General features: G+C 50.3%; 1 protein-coding gene across 17 annotated transcripts in view; it reads left to right on the top strand.

The window, feature by feature from the left end:
- The window catches only part of CAMTA1 (calmodulin binding transcription activator 1), a 975,861-nt gene that overhangs the window by 569,971 nt on the left and 378,907 nt on the right, over positions 1-26,983 (top strand). The window lies entirely within an intron of this gene.

Raw genomic sequence — 26,983 nt, 5'->3', positions numbered from 1 at the left:
GCCGCCACCACGCCTGGCTAGTTTTTTTTTTGTATTTTTTAGTAGAGACGGGGTTTCACCGTGTTAGCCAGGATGGTCTCGATCTCCTGACCTTGTGATCCGCCCGTCTCGGCCTCCCAAAGTGCTGGGATTACAGGCTTGAGCCACCGCGCCCGGCCAGGACTTCTTACTTCATATTAGTTAGTACAGAATGGTCAGGTATTTTTAATAAAACGAAGTCATATGGGGTGTGTGTGTGTGGGTGGGTGTGTGTGTGTGTGTGTGTGTGTATGAGCTTCTGGGTATCTATGTATATGCACAACACACATGCACCATGCTTTGTACAACAGACAGTACTTCTTGGATTTGGGTCTCTGTCCCTCCGCATTCTGCCAGGACCCTTTTAACTCCCCCAGGGGATGAGAAGGTAGTTGCTGCTGTTTAAAAGATCAGATCTGCTTTGTGGCCTGTGTTCCTTCCACGTGGGCCAAGCTGCCAGGGCTTCCCGGTAGGGCACTCCTCTGCCCCAGCAACTGCCCATGGGTCCTCTAGGTCCATCATGGGTGGGGTGCACTCCTGCTGTGGCACTCTGAGGTCTCTCCTGAGCATTTTGGTGGAGGCAGACCTTGGCATCGTAGGAAATCTAGGAATTGTGGGGACTAGGCAGCGTGACCCCCAGGACTTGACACAGACAGGACCGCCTGCCAAAGTGAGCCTTTTCTCAGGGAGAGCATCCCTGTGGCCTCATGCTTTTCCTAGGCACGATCCTGATATCTGAGGAATGACTTTTATCTGGGGACTGTGCAGAGCGAGTGAATTGTTCTGCCTTGTAATCTTAGTGACGCCGTGCGCTCAGGAGCTAGAAATAGCCAGGTAGGAACTTCTAGCAAAATTATGGCCTGAATGCCTCCAGGCTCCTAAGCCGGCCCACATGCAGTCGGGTAGGTGAGGCTGCTCCATTAGAGAGGGCCAAGGCACCTCCCATGACACAGCAGTCACTGGCCAAGGAGGGAGCCAGTCCCATCATCCAAGAACTGTTCTTTCAGCAGAAGCAGCAGAGAGGGGCCTCTGCCCAGCCCACAGGTCAGTGACTGAGCACACGCGGGGCTTCGGCCAAGGCTGCACTCTGAGTCTAGCTTCCATGGAGGCAGGCCATTCGGGGTAATAAACTTGGACATGGAGACTGGAGAAACACATTCGATTTTCTGTTGAGGGAACTCGCCTACCTGTCTGGCTGGAGTAGGATCAGTCAGAGGGTCTTCAAGGAGCCGTGGTCATTTGGAAAGCCTCAAAGGCTCTGCACTCGGAGCTGTGCATAAATCGCTGCGTTGCAGGATAAGATACGATTACAGTATATTCTTTGGGCTTGACATTTATGGCAAGTATAAACAGAGCGTTATTACTACCAAATCATGAGCCTCCGACCAAGAGGAAGGCAGCGCTGAGAGCACACAAGTGAGAAGGAGTTTTTATACAAAAGAACAAAGTGATTTGCTCCCACTTTTAATATGACTGCCATAAAACAGGAAAGCAGAGAGCAGAAAATTGAAACCATCAGGAAAGCGCCAGGTCCAGGATGGCCCAGAAAAAAGTCACCGCTGATGAGATAAGTGGCACTGGCTCACCCCCAGTGGCTGGGCTAGGATTCCAGGAGAGAGGGAAGGAGGAGGAGAAGGAAGCGGGGAGAAGATGAGGGAGGAGAGAAGGAGGAAGTGGGTGGGGGGAAGAAGGAAAACTGAGGAGGGGGGAGAGAAAAAGAAAAGGCTCCTGCGTGGTAACCACGTCAGTGTTGCTTTTCCCTCCAGTTCCTGGGAACCTGGGCTTCCTGGATCCTTTCCAAAGGGAAATCTGGGAGCTGACAAAAGTCCATCTGAGTGCAGGTGTACCTTGGCACCCCCTAGAAAGGGTAATTGAGAAGATTCTGCAGGATGAATTTCACTATGTGTTTGTGTCCTAGTATCTGTCGGGTTTTTAACGGGAGACAGAGTGGCTGAGCCGAAGACTCTGTCCCAGCTCCAGTGTTGTGTGTGGCGTGTGTCTCTGCGGATGTCCTCACTGATTTCCTCTCCCGGGCAGACTCCTTGGCCATCCACCCACAGACCTCTTTCCAGGAAAGGGATTTTTAAAGTAAATGGTCATGAGCCACGTGTCTTAATACTTCCTGCCTTCAGATGCTCCAGTGACTTCTATTGTGGCTGGAATAAAATCTAACCCCCTGCCGTGGCCTTCCACCCCTCCCCACTCAGGTCCACACTCCAGCCTCATCTCCCACCAGCCTCCCTCTTGCTATTCCCTTGGCTCCAGCTCACAGGCCACCTTACTGGTTCTTGGCATTGCCACATCTGGTCCCACCCCAGGGCCTTTGCACATGCTTTTCCCTCTGAATACTCTTAATCCAGATTTTGCATAGCTGGCTCCACTCATGAAAGGACTAAGCACAAATGTTCCTTCTTCGCCCTCAGGAAGATCTAGGTATGACATCACTGTGCCAGACTTGGGAACAGAAAGGTTCACCCACCATCCAGAAGGCTGGAGAGAGCTCAGGCAGGGACTGTTGAAATAATGGAATGTCAAGGCCACTGTGGGCAGGATGATCAGCCAGGTTTAGGAGGGGAGGCATGGAATCCGGAGGTGTCCCTGGCTTCAGCAGTCTTGCTGTTTTGGCTGCAGTGTTCTTACACACCTAGAGGAGCCCCAGGCTCCCTTGTCCCCTGTCCTGGATGGACATGCCTATGAAGAGGTGGGTGCCCCCCGCAGGCAGTTCCTGGGGCCTCTGTGGAGGCCTTGGGCAGGGCTCAAGTGCCTTTGGCCGACAGGCTGGAATGCTGCATTGCACCACACCTGTCACACAGTGCAGGATGTTCCTGCCTGGCGCTGGGCTTTTGCTGATGCTGTTTTAGCACCATCCTGAAATTGAAGCCACACCAGGTGATCTTAAGTGAGACCTGCCTTTTGAAAGATGTTTCCCCAGAACCTCAGAGCCTCTTCCTCCTGCAGACACAGGTGGAGCCTACAGATGGTTCAGGGAAATTTGGAAGTGTGCATGAGTGACTGCTACCTCCTCCTCCTCCAGTCTCCGAATCCCAGTGAATGGAGATCCCTGAACCTATGGACCATCAGCAGACTGTCTGTCCCCAGGGTCCCCCTAGCATGTCAGGGCTTGGCTCTGCAGGTACCCAGCCTGCCCCATTCCTGCTGGCTGCTTTTATAGGGAAGCAGAATGTTGGTTACCAACAGGGCCTTTGGAATCATTTAGACACGAGTTTAAATCCTGCCTCTTCCCTCTACTGACCAACCGAGGACAAATTACTTAACTTCTCTGAGCCTTGGTTCCCTTCTGTGAGATTGGGCGGGCATAGTACCTGCTTCCTGGGGTTGGGAGGATGTGACAGGACATCTATAAAGCCTTAGGCCCGAGGAAGCTGTGGTTCATGTCAGCTGCTGCTGTGATCACCCACACTCAGCTCCCTTCCCCCCTTCCCCCCTTCCCTCCCGCCATGGGCTTTTCAATCCATTCCTAGTTGAAGCGGAGGCTCCCTGGAGTCCATTCATTCTGGCATTTCCAGCTCCAGGTGAAGGATATAGCTACGCACAGACCCTACTGGTGCTCTGGTGGATTTCTTGGCTCAGGGAATTTGAGGATGAAACCAAGGGTCCTGTGATGTCATCCAGTCTCCTGGAGCATCCAACAGGGAGGAAAGAAGGCATCTAGGGATGCCCCTCCCTCCCATTTTTTCCTTCATATCTTCCTTCCTGAACACTGCAGGGAGCAGCCATAGCCAACAGCCCAGGACCCAACTTCACTGCCCAAGCCTTGCCCTTTTTGGTTCGGGAGGGGCCATCAGGGCTCCTGGTGAGAAGGAAGGGGGGTGAGCTGATGGAAGGAGCAGTGAGGCAGAGGAACTGAGTTGCCCCCTTGCTGGGGTCTCGAGTCCGGGCACTGCCCCACCCAGCTGCAGACCCTTGAGCAACTCATTTACCTCTCTGAGCCTCCACTTCTCTGTAAATAGGGGTCACGATTTCCATCTCATAGGAATGGTCATTCTTTCGTTTAATACATGTGAGAGGGAGGGATGAGGCTTGGAGGAAGGGTTTGAGAAAGCCCCTCTAAGCCATCCTAAAAATTTCACTCTTGATCTAAAGGGCCCTGGAAAGCCATAGAAGAGTTTCTGGTTTGCTTGCTTTTGTTTTTATATTTTTATAAAAGCAGATGTCCTCATCCATGTGTGTTTTTCATCCTTAGGGTCTTATGACTCAGTGCTTCTGGACCTTTCTATGTGGCCTGCTCCTTTTGATTTGGGGAAATCCCTGGAAAGGACTCCTTGCAGTGTCTGAGCAGAGTGCTGGGCTGCTGCAGCCTGGGGTCCCTGCCCCCAGGTCCTTGTCCCCACCTGGAATGAGATAGGAGACCAATAGCATCTTCCCTAGAAGGCTGATCTCCCTCAGGGACTCTTTGGATGATGACAGACAGGGCCCTGTGTTTTCTGGGCTGTGCTAATGGTTGTTTTTGTGCTGGAGGGATCTGGGGGCTCCTTTTCAAAATGAAGGTCCAAGCCCAGATCTTTGGGGCAGAGGAGGGGAATGGACACAGAGAACAGCCCATATTTCCAGGTTCCTTCCAGTTCTATTTGCAAATAAAGAGGTTCATTGGAAAGGCTGTGGTCACTGATCACTGGGGCTGCAAAAAGCCCCACGTCCTCCCTTTTATTTCTCTGGTACCAGGCAGGTGGGCTTTAAGGTTGCTTTTCTGAAGCTGTAGCTAAAAACCTTGCCTAGATAAATGAGATGTGGCCTTGAAGTAAATGTCCCTATTATCTAGAAGTCATGGAAGCAGACATTAAAAATGGACTTCATTTATTTTACGAGAAGTCAGGGCATGTCAAGCTTCTCATAATTAGTAATAAACTCATCTCTGCTTGATGACTTTTTACACTGTTTGTATTTTTTATTGATGTAGTCACGCTTAGGTGGCCGTCACTGGAGGTGGGCGGTGGTGGGGCTGCTTCCGGTGCGGAGCCTCCCTTCCTCCTCCAGCGTCCCTGCATGCCCCGTGCCACCCCTGCCCCGGGCAGCCCCGGCTGCTCCTTCATCACAGAGCCCAGACTCGCCTCGTCAGACTTGGCTACCTCTGTGAGCTTGCAGGAATAAATCTGAGGTGCTGAATATAGATATATTTTCCTTCCTCCTCTTTGGAGAGCTGTGATTTGCAGCCTCTTCTAGGGTGAGCCAGCTACCCTCATGTGACTTGGTAGGCACACGGTCAGGGGAAGTTGCTGTTTCCAGACCTAATGAGGCCTTGGGGTCTTGTTAATCGGGCTCCCTGCTATGGAACGTGTTGTTTATGGACGGACAGGGTGGCCCCGGCCCTGTCTCCTCAGCCCCATGCCAAGGAGTGGATCTCTGATGGGCAGCAAGGGTTGAGAAAGAAGCAGAGAAGCTGCTAGTCCTGGGGGCTCTGGAGCCTGGTGGCTTTGGCTGTAAAATCTCACCCTTCAACAGCCCACGTGGCACACTGGGAGGTGGGAGCCTCCCTTCTAGAAAGTTCTAGAAGCTTGCCCTGTCTGCAGAGCCTGGGGTGGAGCAGGTTCACCTGCATAAGAGGGGCTCCAGGTGGGACAGGTGGAAGAGTCCTTCATTGTCTTATTTGTTCTTGCTCTGGATGAAGCCGTGTTATCAGTCATGGGTACCAGGTGACCCTTTTCCAGTGAGTCTCCAGAGACCCCAGGAGTCAGTGGGGAGCCAGCCTTTCCTCATCTGTGTGCCATGTGCAGGGGGCATGGAGAAGGGCATGCTGAGTGGGTTCTAGGCTTCACAAAAGAGATGGGTACCTGGACAGTACCATTCCCAGTACGGAGAAGGCAATTGCTGGCCTCACCAAACTGTGCTCTGGTGAGGCTGGAGAGCCCCTTCCCACCCCCTGATTTTCTCTTGACCTCTCTGGTACCCCCAACATTGGGCCCTGTCACCAGGACGCAGAGGACTCAGGCAGCCCGTCCTCCCAGCACCACAATCCTCCTTACCCCTCACCCCATTCAATGGGACCTTTTCATGAAGCCTTTACTTAGAATTCAGTTCCCTCTTCCTGCTCTCCTTCTGCAATTTGTGTTTCACTCTTTTGTAGCAAGAAATGTTCTGGAGCATTGTCATTTGCAGACATGAGGCGGTCTGCAGATGGGCCGGTGGACCGTACCCAGATGCAACAGCTTCCTGAGAGCTGGCACGAGGGCTCCAGCCTGTGTTCTTGGAATACAAGCTCTGAGAGGGAACAGGGCGCGGTGTTTGCATGATAAGCAGGGAAGGTGAAACTCGTCCCTTCTGAAGCGGGGTCTGCTTGGGGTTTTTCAGAGCTAGTGGGTTGGTTTGCTAGGGCTGCCGTACCACAAACGGTGTGGCTTAAACATGGGAAGTTCATTGTCTCATGGTTCTGAAGGGTGAAGGTCTAGGAGGGAGGTTGGGAGGGAGGCTCCAAGGCTGGGAGGGAGGATCTGTCTTGTACCTCTCCCCTGGCTGCTGGCGTGTGCTTCAGTGTTCCTTGGCTTGTAGAAGCATCACTCTGTCCTCCGCCTTCATCTTCACATGGCATTCTCCCTGTGTGTGTCCAACCCCCACCTTTTTATAAGTAATTAGTCATGTTGGATTAGGGTCTACCCTAAGGCCTCATTTTAACTTGATTACCTCTTTAAAGACTGTCTCCAAACAAGATTTCATTCTGAGATACTGGAGATTAGGACTTAACATGTAAGTGTTAGGGGACTCAACCCATAACAGCTAGAAAAAGGGAGGTGCAGCCTGTTCACATGGGGGCTGGGACTCAGCCCTGGGGCAGGTTCTGGAGGTGACTCCCACCACAGCCGTGCCAGGACAGGACCCCTGCACTGATGCATGGGAGTGTGAGTCCGAGGAGATGGTCTTTGCATTCTTGTGGATCAGGTTCAAATCTCAGGTCTACCGTTCACCAGCAGGTGACCTTGATCAAGTGGCTTAACTTCTCCAAAGCCCAGTTCCCTGTTTGCAAAGTAGGGTTAACACCACCTACCCTGGAGGATTGATTGATCTGGGGTCAAATGAGGTCAAAGATGACGAGCCTCAGTGTATCCACATTGTGCCAGGAGCATGGGAGGTGCTCACAGCTTTTGTGGCTCCCTCAGGACTATGCAGTCCCTGGAGCTGTTTCTCTTCACCTTGTCCCTCTTAGCCTTGTCCCTGCCTCACCTGGCAGAGTGAGCAGGCTGTGCTGGCCTGCACAGGCGCAAGGATTCGCAGCAAGGGAAGGTGTGATGAGAACAAGAGGTCATCCCTCTCCTGCCATGCCTACCACTTTCTCTGCGCCAGAGTTGCCTGCACCCATTGGCAGTCAGGGCACACGGTGGCTGGGATGAAGGGAGTTTACTGCTGAACTTAATAGGGTCGTTTTCTGCGGCGCATAAATCTGTCTGTGCTCAGCTGAGGATCCCAGGTGGCTGGTACAGCAGCCATTGTTAATGGACTTGCCCCTGGAAAATGGGGCTGTGGGTGTTAGAGTGTGGTTCTGGATGTTTCTTCCTTGGGAAGGGAGAATATTTAGTAATAGAAGCTCGGTTTGGCTCTTCAGTTGCTGCTGGCCTGCCTGGCCAACGGGCTGCTTTGGACAACAAAATAGGAGGGACGCCATATTCATTTGGAATCTGTGATCCTGCATCATGGCAAGTTGTCATCCCTGGATGGAACAATAGGGTGGGTCCTCAGTTCTCTGAATGTTCATTGAGTCATTTGGTCAACAGATATCTGCTATACTGTGAGCTTGGGCCAGACCTGTCATCAGTTCTGGGGATACGAATGCAAACGGGACAGATTTGGTCCCCAGTGTCATGGAACTAAGAGTCAACCAGGGAATCTTCAGGGGAGAGGGTGGTGGCCAGGAAAAGCTGGAGAGGTGACCTTCTAGCTGACATTTGATGGGAGAGTTACAGCTGGCCAGGCTAGAAGGGGAGGCTGGAGAAGCCTGGGGCACCTCCTGAAGCCACATCCTCTTGCTTTGGAGACTTCTAGGATCCTCCCTGCTAGCTGTGTAGAAGGAACCAGAATATCCAGGTCCCGTGTATCCAGCCATCTGAGCAACTTTTCCACAGTGCAACTTTTTAAAAAGTCAAGGTGAATCTCATTTCATGCAATAAATATTAACCTGGAAGGTTGGGGGTACATTAAACTTTTATGTATGGCAATAAATTTCTTATGCAAGAGAGGACTCACTACTAGTTAAATAAATTTGGGGTGAAAATGCCTTGGTGGGGATTATCCCGACTCGTCTGCTTAGCAAGTAGCATAAACCAGGCTTCCTCCAAGCTGGGTTCCTGTGTGTTAATCATCTTTGAGCCTCTGTTTCCTTTCTTCTCTTTCTGCACCTGTCATTTGATTCCTCAGGCCCTGGAGCTGCCTTCCTTCTGGGCTCCTCTTTGAAGAAGAATCCTTGATATCTACCCTCTAGGAGTTTAATATTTCTTGGATGCATACGCCATAATCTGTATATATGTCTTAGAAAACCAACTCTGAAAATTTTCTCTATACTGGGACAGGGCCAGGAGGCCTATTTGCAAACGGTCACACCTACTTGCAAATGACCCAGTGTCTTCACAAGGGCATAACACATGTGCCCTGCCTGCTTCGTGTCCTAGTCACGTGACTTTATAACTTATGTTTAACCTGTCTTACTAGCATTTCTCTTATGATTGGTGGGCATGGATGGAATTGATGAACTTGTGCAGAGTTGGTGGACTTGGGTAGAGTTAGTAAACTTGGTTAGAGTTAGTGGACTTGGGTAGAGTTAGTGAACTTGGGTAGAATTGGTGGACTTGAATAGGATTATTGGACTTGGGTACAGGTGGTGGACTTGGATAGAGTTGGTGGACTTGGGTACAGTTAGTAGGCTTGGGTAGCGTTAGTGGACTTGGGAAGAGTTAGTTGACTTTGGGAGTTAGTGGACTTGAATAGAGCTGGTGGACTGGTGGACTTGAATAGAGTTAGTGGACTGGTGGACTTGAATAGAGTTGGTGGACTTAGGTAGAGGTGGTGGACGTGGGTAACGATGGTGACCTTGGATAGAGTTGGTGGACTTGGGTAGTGGTGGTGGCTTTGGATAGAGTTGGTGGACTTTGGTAGGATTGGTGGACTTGAATAGAATGAGTGAACTTGGGTAGAGGTGGTGAACTTAGGTAGGACTGGTGGACTCGAATAGAGTTGGTGGACTTGGGTAGAGGTGGTGGGCTTGGGTAGGATTGGTGGACTTGAATAGAGTTAGTGGACTTGGGTAGAGTTAGTAGACTTGAATAGACTGAGTGGACTTGTGTGGAGGTGGTGAACTTGGGCAGGACTGGTGGACTTGAATAGAGTGAGTGGACTTGGGTAGAGGTGGTGGCTTTGGATAGAGTTGGTGGACTTTGGTAGCGTTGATGGACTTGAATAGAGTGGGTGACCTTGGGTAGAGGTGGTGAACTTGGGTAGGACTGGTGGATTTGAATAGAGTGAGTGGACTTGGGTAGAGGTGGTGGCTTTGGATAGAGTTGGTGGACTTTGCTAGGGTTGATGGACTTGAATAGAGTGAGTGAACTTGGGTAGAGGTGGTGAACTCGGGTAGGACTGGTGGACTTGAATAGAGTGAGTGGACTTGTCTAGAGGTGGTGGACTTGGATAGACGTAATGCGTGTGGGTCTAAGATAATTAGTGGAACATGACCATTTATGCCAACCCACCTAGCTTGGGGAGGTGCTGTATAGAAGAAGAAAGAGATTGCAGAAGTTTTTAAATAGGGACATGATTGAATTGAAACATGAGAGAGTGAGTAGGGACTGTGCCCTTGTCTGACCCAAGTGCTAAATCAACAGGAACATGGTGCCCACTTATATCACTCATGGACATGGGCTGGGCTGTTTTTCTTGCATCCATTTCACTTGGTGATTAATATCTCTTTTAATGTTCAGCTGCAGTGAATTCTTAACAAATTATTTTGTAACACATTGAAACCACTTTGTAAGCTCTTTGTTAACACCTTTAAGAGGCCTCTAGCTATAAAATATTACTTTATCATCTTCCCGATGCTGGACATTTGATGTAATGCTCATGTCTCGGAGGTTGTTAATAAATAATGGATGGAGAAATGATCTGGGGGTGACCTTTTGTAGAACATCATCTGTCAGCCGAACTTCACTTAATCCTTCCTCTTACGCTGTCTTCTGGCTTTCAGGATATAGCAGTTTGCAAATCAGGTGGTTTGGTTCCTGCCAGTGAGTGACATTTCACAGGATGGGTGACGTTGGAACGATTGGCCTGTGTGGTTGCCTCTGGGACCCTCAGAAGGATTTAAGCCCTGTGATTAGCCGGTCTATTTTTGGCCACCAAGTGCAGGAGGGAGGGCGTCTGGTGTGTGTCTCCTCTTGGCTGTGATGAGGCCCGGCTGACCCCAGCAAGGATTCTTCATGAGTGGAGTGTGGTAGTGCCGTGGTTAGCTGGCCAGGCAAGGGGTGTTTCTCCAATAAGCATTTGTAGATCTGCCCTCTACTAAACCTGTTGTACCCTGCTAGCCCCCCTCAAAGGCATAGCAAGCCAAAGTATCCCAGGGACCAGGAACACTTGGGAACAGATGCCTGATGGAGAGTCACAGAACCATAAAGTCACAGAGGCTAAAGCCAGAAAAACCAAAGTGCTTATCTAGTCTAGCCCATCAGCTTACAGCGAGGGACTGAGGTCAGAAAAGCCGAGAGTGCCTCTTCCAGGGTAGCTCATGGGTTAGAGCAGATTTTTCACTTGAATCCTGAAACTGTGATCCCTTTAGCCAGTGCCCTGCCTCACAGGATGATTCTAGAGTCACTTCATTCATTCATAAACAATGCTTATCGAGTGCTGACTCCATGCAGGTGGCATGCAACATCCTGAGGACACTGCAGGCAGCAAGACCAGCGAGGTGTCTTAGTCCATGCATGCTGCTAGAACAACATACCTTAGACTGGGTAACTATAGACAACATACATTTAGTGCTCACAGTTCTAGAGGCTGGGAAGTCCAAAATCAAGACACGAGCAGACTTAGTGTCTGGTAAGGGACTGCTCCTGATAGATGGCACCTTCTCTGCATCCTCACATGGTGGAGGAGGGGGCACACAGTTTCTCTCGTGACTCTTTTTTTGTTTTGTTTTGTTTTGTTTTGTTTTGAGACAAGGACTTTCTTGCTCTGTCACCCAGGCTGAAGTGCAGTGGCACAATCCTAGCTCATGGCTTTCCTGGGTTTCTTGTACACAGATCAGACCTATGAGTGCATGGTGGTCATTACAGCTTCAACCTGTGCTAGAAGGCAGGCGTGAAGGAGGCTGCAGCTGCAGATATGGGGTGGTGGGAGGCTTCCCTGAGGAGGGGATGTTGAAGGTGAGAGGTAGGATACGTGAGATGCTTTCTAGGCAATGGGAGAGGGTAATCCCATGTGCTTGGGCCCTGGGGCTGCAGAGATGCCTGTCTGTGGACTTTGGATAAGCCCAGTAAAAACACTGCACACAGAGCTTCTAGAATCAGTCAGAGTCCATGGCACAAAGCAAGGGCTCAGTATATACTGAGTGAATGAATAAATGAATGAGCCACCTGTCAAACTGGTTTCTCCGATCAGTCCAGTCAGGAGAATGGCTGTGATCATGGGCTTCTATAATGCATGTCCTTAGGCTCAGTGTGGCTGATGGTGAAGGATTGAGAGTCATCCCAGAGGGTGCAGAACACCTCCCATGACCTTCCCCAGAGACCAAGCCCAGGGAGCAGTTGTGACATCCAGCTAAGCTCACACTTGGCCTGGAGGCCGGACCCCATGAGGACCAACCTGTGGTCTCCAGAGGTCGTGGGGAGGGAGGCCTCAGTGGACGCCGCATTCCAGCCTCTGTCTGGAGGCCTTTGAGTGGCAAGCACTTGGTGGCTGTGCCTGTGGATGGGCTTAATGGTCTGAACCTGTAACACCCATTCAGGCATCAGAAAATCACCCTCGAATTATCTCTAGAGTTTTATTTCCTAGAATCCTGAATAGATCACATTTTATTGTTGAATACTGAAATCTCATTACTTTAGGAGGTGCTATTACTGGGCTATTACTGGAAAGGAATTCCTCTCTCCTGTTCTGATTAAAACCTCCTGTTCATATTTAAAAAATAATTTCAGGCCTATATTTTTTAATGCTTCTAAAAGTATAAATGTGCAGCCAAGCATCTTCTTTACCTAGGCGCCGCGCCTGGGTGTGGACTTCCCTGGGCCTGCTGGTGGAGAGCGAGCGCAGCTGTGCAGAAGGAGAGACACCAGAGTCTCCTCCTGGGCCCCATTCTTGGTTTGAGGAGAGCCTCTTTCTCTTCCTCTGGCTCAGTTGCTTCCTAAGATTCTAATGACGGTTCTGGCCAAAACAGGCATCTCCCATTGCCACTGGTTTGAGACTTCAGCTCTGGCTTTATTCACCAAGAACTGATTCTGGGATCTTGGGATCTTGGGATCTTGGGGCGTAGGGTCCAAGATGTGGCTTCTCTGCTGACTGATGGAGTCAGGGGAGCTGGCTCCACCCAGAGCAATATGTGGGGATGGGTGGAAAGCACTGCTCGCGGCAGCTCCCTCTCCTCTCTGGAGGCTGCTCCCTCTGTGCACAGGGTCATCAGCTTCCTGCATCTGAATCCCTGACCTGGGGGCATCCTCCATGGCCCTCAGGGCTCATTTGGCACTGTCACATGCCGAGCCCACTGTGTCATGAATATTACCTGGTGACTTGCTCCTTTCTCCTCCTCCAGGACTCTGCCCATTCTCTGTGACCCCAATGTACTTGGCACAGCGACTGGCACGGGGCACTCAGAAAATATTTGTCAAATGGATGGCGGAATTCACCAGCACCCAAAAAGCAATGTGATTTGGGGAATTTTCTCAGCAGGTGGCCATGTGACTCCCAGGGGTAGAGGCGATGTCTTCAGCACATCTCCGTCCCTTTGCCAATCACACCCTGCTCAGAAGAGCCCATCTTGCCTGCCCTCCTCATTGCCTGCCCTGTCCTTGCCTGGCTCTACTGAGCTCCATGTGGGGTATATTCCACATGGGCACAGGGCAGGCAACCCCCTTTTCTCCAGGGCTCCTCCTCCAAGGCCACGGTTTGCCTTGGAGAAAGCTCAGAATAGCTCTGTGGCCCCCATGCTGATGCTGGGTGAGTGTGCGTGTGGCTAGAATTCTTTTCTGGACTCTTGGCAAATTGAATTATTTACAACCACTAGGGCCAATATTTCCCTGCTCCACAGATGACTAGCAGCAGATGAAGTAGATGCTCTCTCCTTGCAGAGAGCTAATGATAACATTCAGCTCTTCCCACCCCAGCAGTGTGTCTTTGATGGCGCAGCTGTGGATATTTTTATTTGCCCAGTCAAGTCGACTCCTCGCTGCACACATCTGAATGAAGGCCCTTGGGCTGCGAGCTGCAGAGAGCACTGGCGCCAGCCTTGTGCATTGACAGGAGACTGCAGGAACCCGCCAGCTTGGCTGCTGGCTTCCTGAGTGCTCTCTGCAGGTTCCCTCCCTGGAATGGACAAGGGGGAGCAGCCGATTTCTGATACGACTCATCTGTCTGGGTCACTGGTTCCAGAAGTTAATTTTGGATGGAACTTCACAGTCACCTGGCTTCTGGTTATGCAAAACCTGACCTTTGGCTTCGCTCTGGGGCCTTCCCTTCTCCTCACCCCAGGGCTTCTGCTGCCTCCCTCTCTTTGCCATTCTTTCCTCTTAAAAAAATATCCTGCTGACAGGAGCTTTCTAACTTGTCATTTTGGAGATCATCAACAAATTCTATAGAGAGGTGACCTCCATTATGAGAAAGAGACGGGGAGTTGGCCGGGACCCAAGCCAAGGAGCTGGAGCCTCTTTTGACTGGCAAGGTGACATTGAGTGTCATATCAGCATTCATGGCCAGCTCTCTTCTCCTCAGAGAGTAATTATTTCTTTCAGAGCGAAAGGTCCAATTTGCTGTAAAGAACAGAGCCCCAGGTAAAACGAAAGAGCTGTAAGCTCCCCTGACATAAAGGAGACCAGACTGCCCCCGTCCCCAGCCCTGCTCACTCCACATTATAATGGCCATTTGGCCAGATTTATTATGTTTATTTGTACTTCCTTCCTGTCCTAACACATTAGGGTGGTTGCACATTGTATGGGTGAGGCCGGCTCGGCAGGTGGAGCTGAACACCTTGCAGCTGACACGGGCTCTTGTATCCTCAGCTAGCACCTGGCTCTGGGAAGGGGCTGAGATGGCACCTTTGGAGAAACACTGGGAGAACTGATGCCTGGCATCTGGGGCCAAGCTGCGATCTGGGCCCTCTGCACTCTCCTGGTATTTCCTTTACTCCTGGGACATTACAAGAATAAGTAGCCCAAGTCTGTGGCATTGGATGCCAATACCACAATAGATGCCATCCACTGAGTGCTCACCCTGACCCAGATCATGAGACACTGGGCACTGATGGTTTTATTGAACACAAGCCTGGGCACTCATGGTTTCATTGGGCACAGGCACTGGGCACTCATGGTTTTATTGGGTGCAAGCACTGGGCACTGATGATTTCATTGGGTGCAGACACTGGGCACGGGTGGCTTCATTGGGCGCAGGCACTGGGCACTCATGGTTTCATTGGGCGCAGGCACTGGGCACTCATGGTTTCATTGGGCTCAGGCACTGGGCACAGATGGTTTCACTGGGTTCAGATACCCAGCACACAAAGCAGTCCTATTTGCCCATCTATGGCTGAGCAGAGTGAGCTCACAGTCAGTGACTCCTTCCAGGCCCCGGCCCCACTAGCACAGAAGCTCCCGCTGTGTGCACCCATGGGGTGGCTCTGGGGTGGCTCTGGGTGGCCCTCATCACTTGGACTGCCTTTGCTTCTTTTCTCGTCTGCCCTCCCCTAGCTCCATTTCTGTCTTGCATGCTGCTGCAGCCTCAGCACCCACCGTGGTACCTGGCCCACTGCGGTGTTCCACACATATAGTTAAATTTAAATTGTTAAATGATTGGATGAACCTGGCGTGAGATGAGGACCTGCCCAGAGTCAGAGTCATCCAGCTGCTCATCAACAGGGCCTGGGCTGTCCTGCCACGAAGCCCTTGCCAGTCACTGTGCCTTCTTGACTTCCCATGGTACCATGGCTGTCCCACTGCATTGTGGCATAAGGTACCTCCACCTTCCTCCTTCCGCTTCTGTTTTTGGGAGTTCAGTCAAAGCTGACATGATGCCCAAGACTAGAGGGGAGGTAGTGTGGAGGCCAGAGAGGTCGGCTAGGTCCTGGGTGTGGAGGTTGCTTCTTGCCCCTCCTCCACCCCCACCGTGGGGGCCTGGAGAAGCTAGGGTGGTGTCCTCAGTGAGGAGGGTCTGAAGGGGGCCCAAGAGCAGAGGGAGCAGTCATGGTTGGTTGGAAATTAAGACGACCAGTGCAGGAAACTGTCACAGCTTGCCCATTGTGTAGGTGAGATCCCTGAAGGTCAGGAAATTGAATGACCTAACTAAGTTTATTTGGCTAGTTAGGGGAAGAACAGAGTTCAGACTTGAACTTGAGGTGCCCTAATTAGTGTAAGAGTTTGAGGGGGTCATTCAGAAGCACACCCTCCCTTCTGACACTAAGTGTAAATTCAGGGCAGGACCACTCTGGGGTTCCATACTTCACGGAAGGACTCACAGAACTCGCTGAAATCTGTGATGCTCGTGGTTAAGGCTTATCAGAGTGAAAGGACACAGATTAAAATCAGCTGAGGGAAGAGACACATGGGGCAGGGTGCAGGAAGATTCTAGGTGGGGTTTCCAGCCATCCTCTCTGGGTAAGTTGTGGGGACACTAGCGTCTCCGCATAGCCTGTGTGTCGGTGCTGCCAACCAGGAAGCTTGCAGGGCCTTGGTGCCGAGTCTTTACCGGGGTCCAGACATAGACCTGGTTAGCTACCCACATGTCTTCTGCCTCCAGCCCCTGCCTAGGTCAAGCTGAGGTCATGTGACCCCAAACACACCCCCCCTTATCACACTGTTAGATTCTTGGGCATGGCCCAAAGCTCCAAACAAAGACACTCTCACCTGAGCAACCCCTCCCAGGAGCCCAGGCCACAGCCCAGACCTCTCTGTAGATAAACTTGGTTCTTGATTCAATACAGTGCTATGTAGGAGAGTGTCTAGGAACTAAATTCGGGCTTATTCCCTGATAGACTCTTCTCACCTGGGGTCGAGGTGCTTCAGGCCCTTGCCATGGCCCACTGGTGACATGGGTCCCTGCTGTGGTGCTCAGGCCTCTTGCTTGCATCACAGCACTTCTCTCTTTTCCAGGCTCACAGCATCAATCACGGTCACATTCCACAGCCTCTCCAGCACCCAGCCAGCCCTCCACGGGGGCAGCAGGGACTGGTCCATCCGACAACAGCAGCCATGTCCTCACCTCTTGCTGCAGCAGCAACTTTATTTGATTTGATGTATATGAAGAAATAAAACTCAGAAGTCAATTGACTCAAACATGGAACAATGCAGCTTGGTTATTACGGTGTATGCTAAATTTTAATGGCATTTAGAAAGCATTTTGTGGGGTAGAAAATAGAAGCAAACCCATCAAACCTCAACTATGCTCTATGTTTTATAGTGCAGAACGTTTTTCTGCTACAATCCAAAGACTTTAAAATGTAATAAGGTACATTTGAACCCAAGGGTTTTAAAATCGACGTAAGAAACGTGCACATCCAGAAATGGAGTAAAATAATCCATTACTGTCCGGGTCGTATTCGAGGGAAGACACACATTCCTGGAAAGGCTTTTAACATTTCATGTTCCACAGACTCTTATTTATTGACACATATTAGTGTTCAAGGATTAATATATCGCTAAGTGAGAAAGAAAATTGTGGCTGGGAGGGGTTTTGATAGTCGGCGTTCTTGGGTTTCTTGCTATTTTTGAATGCATTTACTCAGATATATTTAAAATCACATGCCACATAAATGGACATATCAATTGAGAAGTAAGGCAAATTTTCCATTCTTACATTTCATTAAAAACGCATTCCGACTGTCACATGTCTCTATCCGCCTTGTCCTTCCCACCGAACATGATTTTTCAGAGCCTGCCATTATTGCCCCGAGTCCTGGGATATGGCACTTTCTAACAGTCTGGGTTTTGTTTGTTTGTTTGTTTGTTTGTTTGTTTGGAGATGGAGTCCTGCTTTGTCACCCAGGCTGGAGTGCAGTGGCGCGATCTCAGCTTACTGCAACCTCCACCTCCTGGGTTCAAGGGATTATCTTGCCTCAGCCTCCCAAGTAGCTGGGATTACAGGTGCCTGCCACCATACCCGGCTAGCTTTTTGTATTTTTAGTAGAGATGGGATTTCGCCCTATTGGCCAGGCTGATCTCAAACTCCTGACCTCAGGTGATCTGTCCGCCTCAGCCTCCCAAAGTGCTGGGATTACAGACGTGAGCCACCGCGCCCGGCCGCACTCCATGTTTTTGATCACCCTGTCTTTCAGAGTTTCTTGGCCGTCCTCATCAAAGGTGCTCAGGAGTCTCTGTGGCTCAACACAGGGTGAGAGTTCTCAGGAACGACCGGCCTCTGTGGGTGGCGCAGCAGCTGCCTGCAGCAATCTGCCCACATCCCCGACATTCATTTGACAGATGATCCCGTTTCCATGATCTTCAGCTTAGGGCTGAAGAAATCCTGGAGCTCGTCTGGTTCAGTGGTTCTCCACTGGGGATGATTTTGTCCCCCTACTCCAGGGACATTTTTGGTTACCATGACTAGGAAGTAGAGAGTGGCCCTCTGGGCATCTGATGGCATCTGAGATCTAGGAAGGTTCTTCATCACCTCAGATCACACAACTGGCCAGTGGTCAAGATGGAGCAAAACTCTCCTGGAGTCCAGACCCAGCCTGGGGAAGTCCTGGGCTACGCATGCACCTCTCTTCTTTATTGCTGCATCCCTGCCCCACCTGGGCTCTGATCTCTCCCTGAAGCTTCTATGCCAGTAATGTGGCTTGGGCTCACAGTGTCAAGAACAGCCAGGTCTTCCTGGACTGAGGCTGCCAGGCTTGACCATCCTCCCTCCCCAACCTTCCTGCATCTCCAGCCACTGCCAGAGCCCATCCTTGCCCTTCAGAACCTGCTCTCCTTCATGCAATATGGGTGAAGCCATTGCAGGTCCCTTAGGGGACAGCATAGATCTGCTCGATGCTGATAAGCACAAATCTAGGTAAGACTGAAAATGTTGGTGATATTTTTGTGAGGATCCTTGCTGTATGTGTTTAGTTTTTTGTTGTTTAGTTAAACTAGCACACAGTTTCTTTTTCAAAAGCTCAGAAGTATCCACATCCTACTCCACCATCTAGTTGAGCTGCACATCTTTCCTGGGCTGGGTCTGTTGCAGGCTGATCACTGAGCAGCTGCGGACATAGTGGGCCCGTGGTCGGGTATCTCGTGTTATTACTTAGCCTTGCCTGTGAACACGTCTCTGTGTTTCTCAATCAACTTCATCACCATCAGTGTTAATAATTACCATCGCCTACAGTGATGGAGCCCTATGCCAGCACTGCCGTGAGTGCTTTGTGTGTAGGAGCTAATTTGATACCCCCAGCAGCCTTGGATCCCTCTGTGCTCTTATTACCACGTTGCACAGAAATGATGCACAGAGAGATGAAACACGTGGCTTCCAGCTGCAGAGCTAGTTGGCAACAAGACCAGGATCTGAACACAAAACAGCCATCCAGAGCCACCTGAGTGGCCACCACCCTACAAGGCTTCTCGCTTTCAATGGCTGCACCCTGGTGGAGCAAAGGGGCCAGGCCCCGTTGAAGTGGCCCTGGGCCAACCGGGTGGTGCTTCCACAGTGCCTTCACTCAGAGCTTTGTCACCAACCTGGTGTCGCTGTGGAAGCTCCACACACTCTTGCCAGCTCCCTCCACCCCCACACTTAGCCTGCAGGAGGCATGGGAAGCAGGGGAAGAAATGAAATGGTGACTCTAGTGCAGAGTCTGTCAATATGGCTCTATCAGCCATGGTACTGGGTCATTCTTGGTTGTAGGGGGCTATCCTGGCATTGTAGGGTATGCAGCAGTATCCTTGGGCTCCACCTCCTGGAGTATTTCTACCCCGTAGCACCCTGTCTCCGCCAGTTGTGACTGCTAAGCAAGTCTCCAGACTTCGCCAAATGTCGCTGGGGCTGCCAAAGCTCCAGCATAAGCAAGGGTTTTGCTAAAGCCGAGGATTGGATTCTCTGTGAATTTCAGTTCTCCCAGCCCCTGGGGAACCCTGAGTTGGCTGCAATTGAACGAAGTGAGACGTGGGCCCAGGCACTGTGCACATGTGGGTGGGAGTGCTCCACCCCTGTCCACCGCCTCTCCCCTGCCGAGGGGGAAGCCTTGTAGGTTCCTATGTGGTGGCTACGTGGCCTGCACACTGCAGCGGAGGAAGGTTGCGCTCAGACTCAGTCTGAGTCCCACAGAGCAGAGGAGCCAAGAGACAACAGGAAACCCGAAACAATGATCACCTGCTTCCAGACAACTTTGCTTTTTTGCCTTGTGAGGAAACTTATAAATTATTTGGAGAACAATATTAGTCTTTTTGCTTCTAAAAAGGGTTCTGCATCTTTAATAGAGCCTGGTTTTGAAACATAACTCACAGAGTTGTACAAATACCTCATCAATAGCGCAGTGGCTCATTTCATTGTTCTCAGCGCATGGAATCTTCATTATTTGCACTGTTGATAAAAGGCAGCATTTTCAGCAGATCCGCACTACTCCATTTAGCTGAGAACAATGATTTATTCCTCCCTCACTATTGGACATCCTCAATTTCCTTGGGTAATAAAGAACGCTCCCATGGATGGGATGAACAGGAGCGACCGGCTGCTCTGAGCCTGGCAAAGTCAGGAAGAGCAAGAAGGGTCCTGGCTGGTGGCTCCTGCCTGGGCAGAAGGCCCCAGAGCCTGCCTCCCCACCCCACTGGCAACCGCAGCCTCCAGTGGAAGACCAGAGTTAGTACATGTCATTGACAAATTGCCCAGGAAACAGCCGGGCCCCTGATGGAAAACTGCCCATCTCAGCACAGACAGTGCGCCTGGTCCCAACCGCTCCTTTCTATGTGGAGATGAAATTCTAATAGAGCCCTTATTCAATACCGCAACTCAGGGATGGGTAAAGTTGTGAGCGTGTATGCATGCCTGCTCTTGTTTTCTCCGTATTAGAAAATTCACAGACTGCTGAGAGAGGGAAAATAAGAGTAATAGCTTCAAACTGGAAACGGAAGAACTTTCACGTTCAACACAAAAGGGAATTGTTGCAATCCTAGGGCAAACGAGAAAAGAGCCCAGCTCGTTGCTTAGCAGAGGACGCGGCATGGAGAGAGGAGGAGGGGCCGCCAACAACGGCAAAAAATTCTGCCTAGCAGTTTGCTCCATTGCAGCCTTGCCTGGGTAGAAGGGAAGAAGGTTGGAGACTTCCAGCATTCCTTGGAACAGAGTAATGGCTCTAGAGATGTCACACCTATTGGTGGATGGCTTCTAGCCTTATCTTTACAAGGAGCCAAATACAGGGAAGCAGGCTTGTGGTGCCCCTGAGCAATGGGTATGCACGCTCACCAAACACCAGAACACTGGAGAGGTGTGTGTGTGGAAGTGAGGGCTCAAGGAACTCTCTGGGCTTCTTACCAGCCTCTTGGCCACTCACTAGTCATGCTGTTATTACCCCCACGTTGCAAAGGAATGAAGCTCAGAGATGAGAGATGTGGCTTCTGGTCGCAGAGCTAGTCGGCAGCAGGACCAGGATCTGAAGCCAAAACAACCATCTAGAGCTGCCCATATAGCCCTCACCCTACAAGGCTTCTCGCTTTCAACAGCTGCACCTGGTAGAGCAGTGGGGCTGGGTCCCGTTAAAGTAGCCCTGGGCTAACCTGGTGGATTCGATAACCAGCAGATAGCCGCCAGCCCAGCCAGGTCAGACCCAGAGATGAAACGCTGTTTCCTTTCTTCCCTGCACCCCCTGGGGTTGTCTGCAGCGTGCTTGCAGGGCTCCTTGGTAGAGTTACTTTTTCCTAGAAGGTTCTAGAAGCAGAAGATGAATGAATCTGTGGCCTGGGTCCTTTGTGTTGGGGCATTAGGAGCTGAGATGAGCTTCTGGGAGATAGGGCACCATGGGGCACATTTTAGAGAGGACACCAGTACATGCAGAGCAGTTTTCCTCAGCTTCCAACCAACTAACAAGGATTACCCAACCCAGCCGCCAACCCAAAGCCACCATCGGCCACACCCTAGGGACTCCAGTGGGGCCCCTGAATCACCTCACCAGGCAGGAGCAAAATCCTGTTTCAAAGAGTTATTGTTGCTATGGCAACTGGCCTTATGCACTCCCCTGGTTGCCATTGGGGGACTGAGGTGGATGCACATGGTGTGTTGGCAAAGAAAGGAAAAAATGCCAGCCCTGGGACGAACACCCGTGGGGACAGGTAAAAGGAGTCGAGGTGTTCAGCCATCAAAACCCATCTTCCTGTCTGGAGCAGTAACAGGCCGGGCCTTCCCCTGTGCAGGCTGGCACCATTGATTAGGGGACCTGTGTCCCCATGGTTACCCAGACTGGAGGATGGCAGTAAATACTAGGGCCTCGATTCCAGGCAAGAGATGGTAGACTCAGGTTTGTTTGTGAATTTGAGAATTGGATATTTCCTACCATAAAGGCCTTTCCATTAATTAATGCAAATATTAAAGCTTTATAGAGCCAGCTTCCTCTAAGTCACCCTTTGTCAACAAAGACAGGGCGGAGAGAAGGGGGCAGGGAGAGGTACCCTATAGGACAGGAGGCAGCAGACTGGGGCAAGGGCCACTCTGCTCTTCCCAGGTGGGTCCCTTCCTATCAGGGAGCAGGCCTACCAAGGGGTCTCCCAGCTCGCTTCCCTCGGACTAAGAGCCCCGAGTCCTCAGCTTTTAAAACGCTAATAGGAAGGCCAAATAAATATTTCAAGGTCACCTAAGGGCTCCCTTGGGTCTTGTTTATTTATAGCATCCTGGCCACCTCCATCTAGAAATGTTTCAAACTGCAGAGGTATGAATAGTAAGAAAGCAGCTCTTCATTTATTTATTTGGTTATGAATGTATTTATTTTCGGTGTCTCTACCAACTCGATGGGCCTGGGCATAACTGGCCAGAACATGGCTCTGCTCTGGCCGTTGGCATCTGCCTGCTTGCTTGGGGAGCATCTAAATGGAAACTCTGCGTTGCATTTAGTCCTCAACTACAAAAAGGAAGCTAGTTAGCTCCAGGGGGCTCGCGAGGAGAGTGTACCTGCCACCACACATAAGCGTGAGCCAAGGTGTGCTGTCATCCTGGAGACCCTGGCCCAATTCCTTGGAGCATCTATGGAGACAGGGTATAAGCAGTGCCTAATTTAGTGAGTCCTGCAGTGTGAACATTGCATGCCAGTGAGCTCATGCAGCAGAAGGGGTCAGTATTAGCTGGCTTCATTGTCTTCCCTCTTTATTCCTGGATGATACCTAAGAAGTAAGTGTCATCACACCCATTTCATATTAGAGACCAGAAGAGATCAAAATTGCAGCCCCAGGTTGTGAACGTGGAGGATGGTAGAGCTAGGACTTGAACCTGGCTCTGTCCGACATCTCCCCCTGTCTCAACACTGGTATCTCTTTTGCCCTGGAGATGGGAGCCAATGGGACTGTCAGCCTAGGATTAGTTACTATTTGTCCTCAGCCCAGATGGGCTGCTCCCTGGGGACTAGTCTGTCCTCAGCCTGTGTCCAAAGGCTCTAATGGATGAGATCACAGACCGGATCACAGATTCGGATCTGTCTGGAAGTGCTGGACCCCTGCTGCATGTCCATTCTGAAAAGCACTCTGCCCAGGCAAGACAGCACTCAAACAAGCCCCACTCTTTGTTAATTTCATTAATATAATTAATGTAGACCAAATCCAGTCTACCCACCCCAGTCCCAGCACATAGGGAGCACTCTCCTGACTGAGGCTGAGGGAGAGTGTCTCTACCCCAGGAGAGACCTGACCACCTCCCAGAGTTCATTCATTCAAGCATTTACTAGGGACTTAAAAAGCACAAGGCACTGGGAATACAGCAGCAATTAACACTGTCCTCACCATGGGGAGACAGACAAGCAATAAATGTGTAACAGCAGCAGCGAAAAGGCCAGGTGCAGAGGAGACCTCTGGCATGGCTCAACCAAGAGTCTGGCCCTGTTCTCCTGCCATTCTCTCAACGCCTCCCTCCTCCTTACTGTTCTCTATTCTCAGGCCGGCTTCCTTGTGTTAGTAAAATGACTGTAGGCATCTCAGGCCCCACAGATATTCTCCACTAAAGAAGAGAGAACCTCTCTTTTCCCAACCATTGAGTAAAAAGTCCGAGGTTTTGCTCTGGATCTGTTTAGGTCATCTGACCTCCTGAACCAATCACTGGAGCTAGTGGATACAATTAATTTAGACTAAGGATTGACAGACTGTGGCCCATGGACCAAATCCAGTCTACCATCTGCTTTTAAAAATAAAGTTTTTGGGGGAGGCTGAGGCAGGTAATCATTTGAGGTCAGGAGTTCAAGACCAACTCCTGGCCAGGCCTCACCAACATGGTGAAACCCTGTCTCTACTAAAAATACAAAAATTAGCCGAGTGGTAGTGGTATATGCCTGTAATCTCAGCTACTGGGGAGGCTAAGGCAGGGGAATCGCTTGGACCCGGGAGGCAGAGGTTGCAGTGAGCCGAGACTGTACCACTGCACTCCAGTCTGGGTGACAGAGTGAGATCCTGTCTCAAAAAAATAGTAATTAAAAAAAAAGTTTTATTGGAACACCTCCATGCACATTTGTTTACATATTGTGTGGCTTTTCCAAGACTATGGCGGAATCAGGAAGGCGCCATAGAGACCGTATTGCCCAGAAAGCCAAAAAGATGTATCGAAAAGGCCTTTTACAGAACAAGTTTGCCAACCCCTCGCTCAGACACATCTGAGTCTGTCCTGGGAGATGGTGTTAGAGGAAATTCTCCCAACCATAGTGAACTTTACATAAGTGCTGGAGGGCAGTTGGTCTGTGCACTGTGGCACCTCCCATTCCTGTAGCCCTTCAGCCAAAGAAGCCTGACGGCCTTGTATGTAACTCACTGTGTGCTCTGCCAGAGAGATCCTGGCTTCAGAGAGAGACTGGAAGCCGTGTTATGTAATCAGAGTAGCCAAAGGAAGAAGTGACCCAAAAGTCCCTCCACGGAGGAATAAACAAAATGTGGTCTCTCCATCCGATGGAATAATATTTGCCCATAAACAGGAATGAAGTATGAACCCACGCTACCGCCAGGATGAACCTGAGGACGTTTTGCTGAGTGGAAGAAGTCCGTCGCAACACGCCGCACATGGCGTGTTTCATTTATGTGAATGTCCAGGCAAATCCACAGACACAAAAAGCGGGTGGGTGGTTGCCTGGGGCTGGGGCTAGGGAGGAGTGGGGAGGGGCTGCTTCAGGAGAATGGGGTTTCCTTTCAGGGTGATGAAATGTTTTAGAAATAGATAGTGGTGATGGTTACACAGCTCAGAACATCCTAAAATCCACTGACCTGTAGACCTTAAAATGGTGAATTTTATGCTATGTGACTTTTACTTCAATTAAAAAAAAAAAAAATCGGAGACTGAGTCAGAGACTGCACTAAACTATGGGGCTGCTGGGGGATGAGGCCTGTGGGCTCAGCAGGTGCATTCAAAGTGGGGACCCAAGGGCCAAGTCTTCCTGGGAGGGACTTTATTCCAGCTTTTCCTTAGCTCATATCTTGCACAGGCTCCTCGAGGAACCCCCATCTTCATCCCCACTATGTCTCTGACTTACCTGGGTGGCCTGACAGTGGCTTGTGCGCCTCAGGGTGGCACCTGCAGGCGCCCTCCTCCCTGGCTTTCTTGAGCACCTGATGGTGAAATGCCACCGTGCACGACAGAGTCTATAAATTTGCCTGCAGGTCTGGCATTTATGTTTGGCACCTTTGTAAAAATATTATTTCCCATTGCTACCCGGTTTTTATAATGTCAATATACTAAGATCTACCTTTCAGTATTACATTTTATACACAATGCTGCTTTCTTTATACCCTAGAGCACATGTGCTTTTCTAACTTGGCTTTCAAAAATAGTTGGTTTTCAAAGAGATGTCGCAGGAGACTTGCTGTTGGCAGTGAAATAAGTTTTTTTATTGTGGTCTGGAGCAAAATATGTGATGGAATCCTTAATTGAAATTCACCTTTAACATTCAAGTTATATTTTTATTACAATTTGAAATCCATCGTGAGGGATCGTTATCTGCAGAGATTCGTTTCCTTCGGGAAGTTTCTTCCTTGGTGATGTAATTTAAATGCAGGGAGCCAGGAAAAAACACCAGCGTCTCATATTTCGAACCGCTGGCAGAAAAGGCTACTGGTGTCAGTGCCCAGGAAACCATAAAACAAAGCACTTTCTCTGTCTACGGATTGTCTTCCTGTTGCATCCTCGTCGGGACATTCTGAGGCTTGTCTGAGCCTCTTAACCAGCAGAATTCCCTAGAAGGCAAGGGCAGTGGCCGCCTGAACTGGCAGGCGGCATTAAAAGGAGACTGAACTCCTTCACTCTCTTTGTTTCTGACACCTCGCTTTGATCTCTTGGCCTCCCGATGCCTCTCCTTGCCTCTTCCTCCTAAGGACCGCTTTCCTTGTGTTCTCGTTTTCCAAACAGCACACATCAGTGAACCGACAAAGCCTGTCTGTGTGTGTCTGCCTTGCGCCGTGGAGCAGAGGCTTGAGGCTGCGGCCAGGCAGAAACAGGACTGCTGAGTGCGCGGTGGAGAAAAAGGGCTGTTCTTAATCAGGAGTCATCACTTCGTGGAGGATAATGGCAATTTAATTAATTGCCCAATGCCAGTGCTGAAGACAGGGGCTGCAGGAACACTGCTAGAATTTGAGGAAATTATTTCAAATTGTGCGTTCAACTCTTAGGATGAATACCAAATCCAGACATCATATGTTTTGACATATCTATTATTTATATGCAAATCTCGCTCTTCAAAGAGGATTTCCCAGGAGCCCACTGGGTTAGTTTTCCTGCAGGCTTAGAAAGTGACTGTCCATTTGCCTGGCGTGTCCCTCTCTTCCGGTATCCCAAGGAAGGTTGCCCAGTTAAGGCCGGGTGCAGTGGCTCATGCCTGTAATCCCAGCACTTTGGGAGGCTGAGGCAGGTGATTCACCAGAGGTCAGGAGTTTGAGACCAGCCTGACCAACATGGAGAAACCCTGTCTCTACTAAAAACACAAAATTAGCCAGGCGTGGTGGCACATGCCTGTAATCCCAGCTACTCTGGAGGCTGAGGCAGGTGAATTGCTTGAACCTGGGAGATGGAGGTTGTGGTGAGCCGAGATCACACCATTGCACTCCAGCCTGGGCAACAAGAGCGAAACTCCATCTCAAAAAAAAAAAAAAGGTTGCCCAGTTGGATCAGATTTCACCACTTCTGGCCACTTCTTCCTCTTTAGGGCCTAGTTCCATCAGGTCTAAGTAAGAATCTGGCATAAATATAGTATTGCTAGAAATAGTTTGAAGAGTCTTTCTGGAGCCAAGATAACAAACAGTCCTCCCTTCTGATGCCAGGCAGGGTTGGGCACTTCGGGCTCTATGAAAACTACCTTGCCTGGTCCAGTCAGCTGATCTGATCATTCTGGATTGCTAAGCAGAGCTGTTAGGGTGGCACGTGCTTGCGAACGGCAGCAGCAGCGGCCACACGACAATGAGAGCAGGGGCTAGTTGGAATTTATTGAGCACTCACTCTGAGCCAGACTCTGTGCCAAGGGCTTTATCATAATGCCCTAAAGTCATGCAAGGATGGCAAAGATAAGCTGCTTTCTAAAGAAAGTGGTTAGGAAAATGTGCTCTGGAGTCAGACAGGCTGTGTCAGGATAGGTTCAGCTGCAAGTGACCAAAAACATCGTAACAGCAGTGACTTAAATAAGATGGTTTGATTTTTCTACCTGGGA

Source organism: Chlorocebus sabaeus, chromosome 20 (genome assembly GCF_047675955.1).
Source record: "Chlorocebus sabaeus isolate Y175 chromosome 20, mChlSab1.0.hap1, whole genome shotgun sequence".
Taxonomy (NCBI): domain Eukaryota; kingdom Metazoa; phylum Chordata; class Mammalia; order Primates; family Cercopithecidae; genus Chlorocebus; species Chlorocebus sabaeus.
The sequence above is the reverse complement of the archived record's forward strand: the minus strand, read 5'-3'. Positions and strand labels throughout refer to the sequence as shown.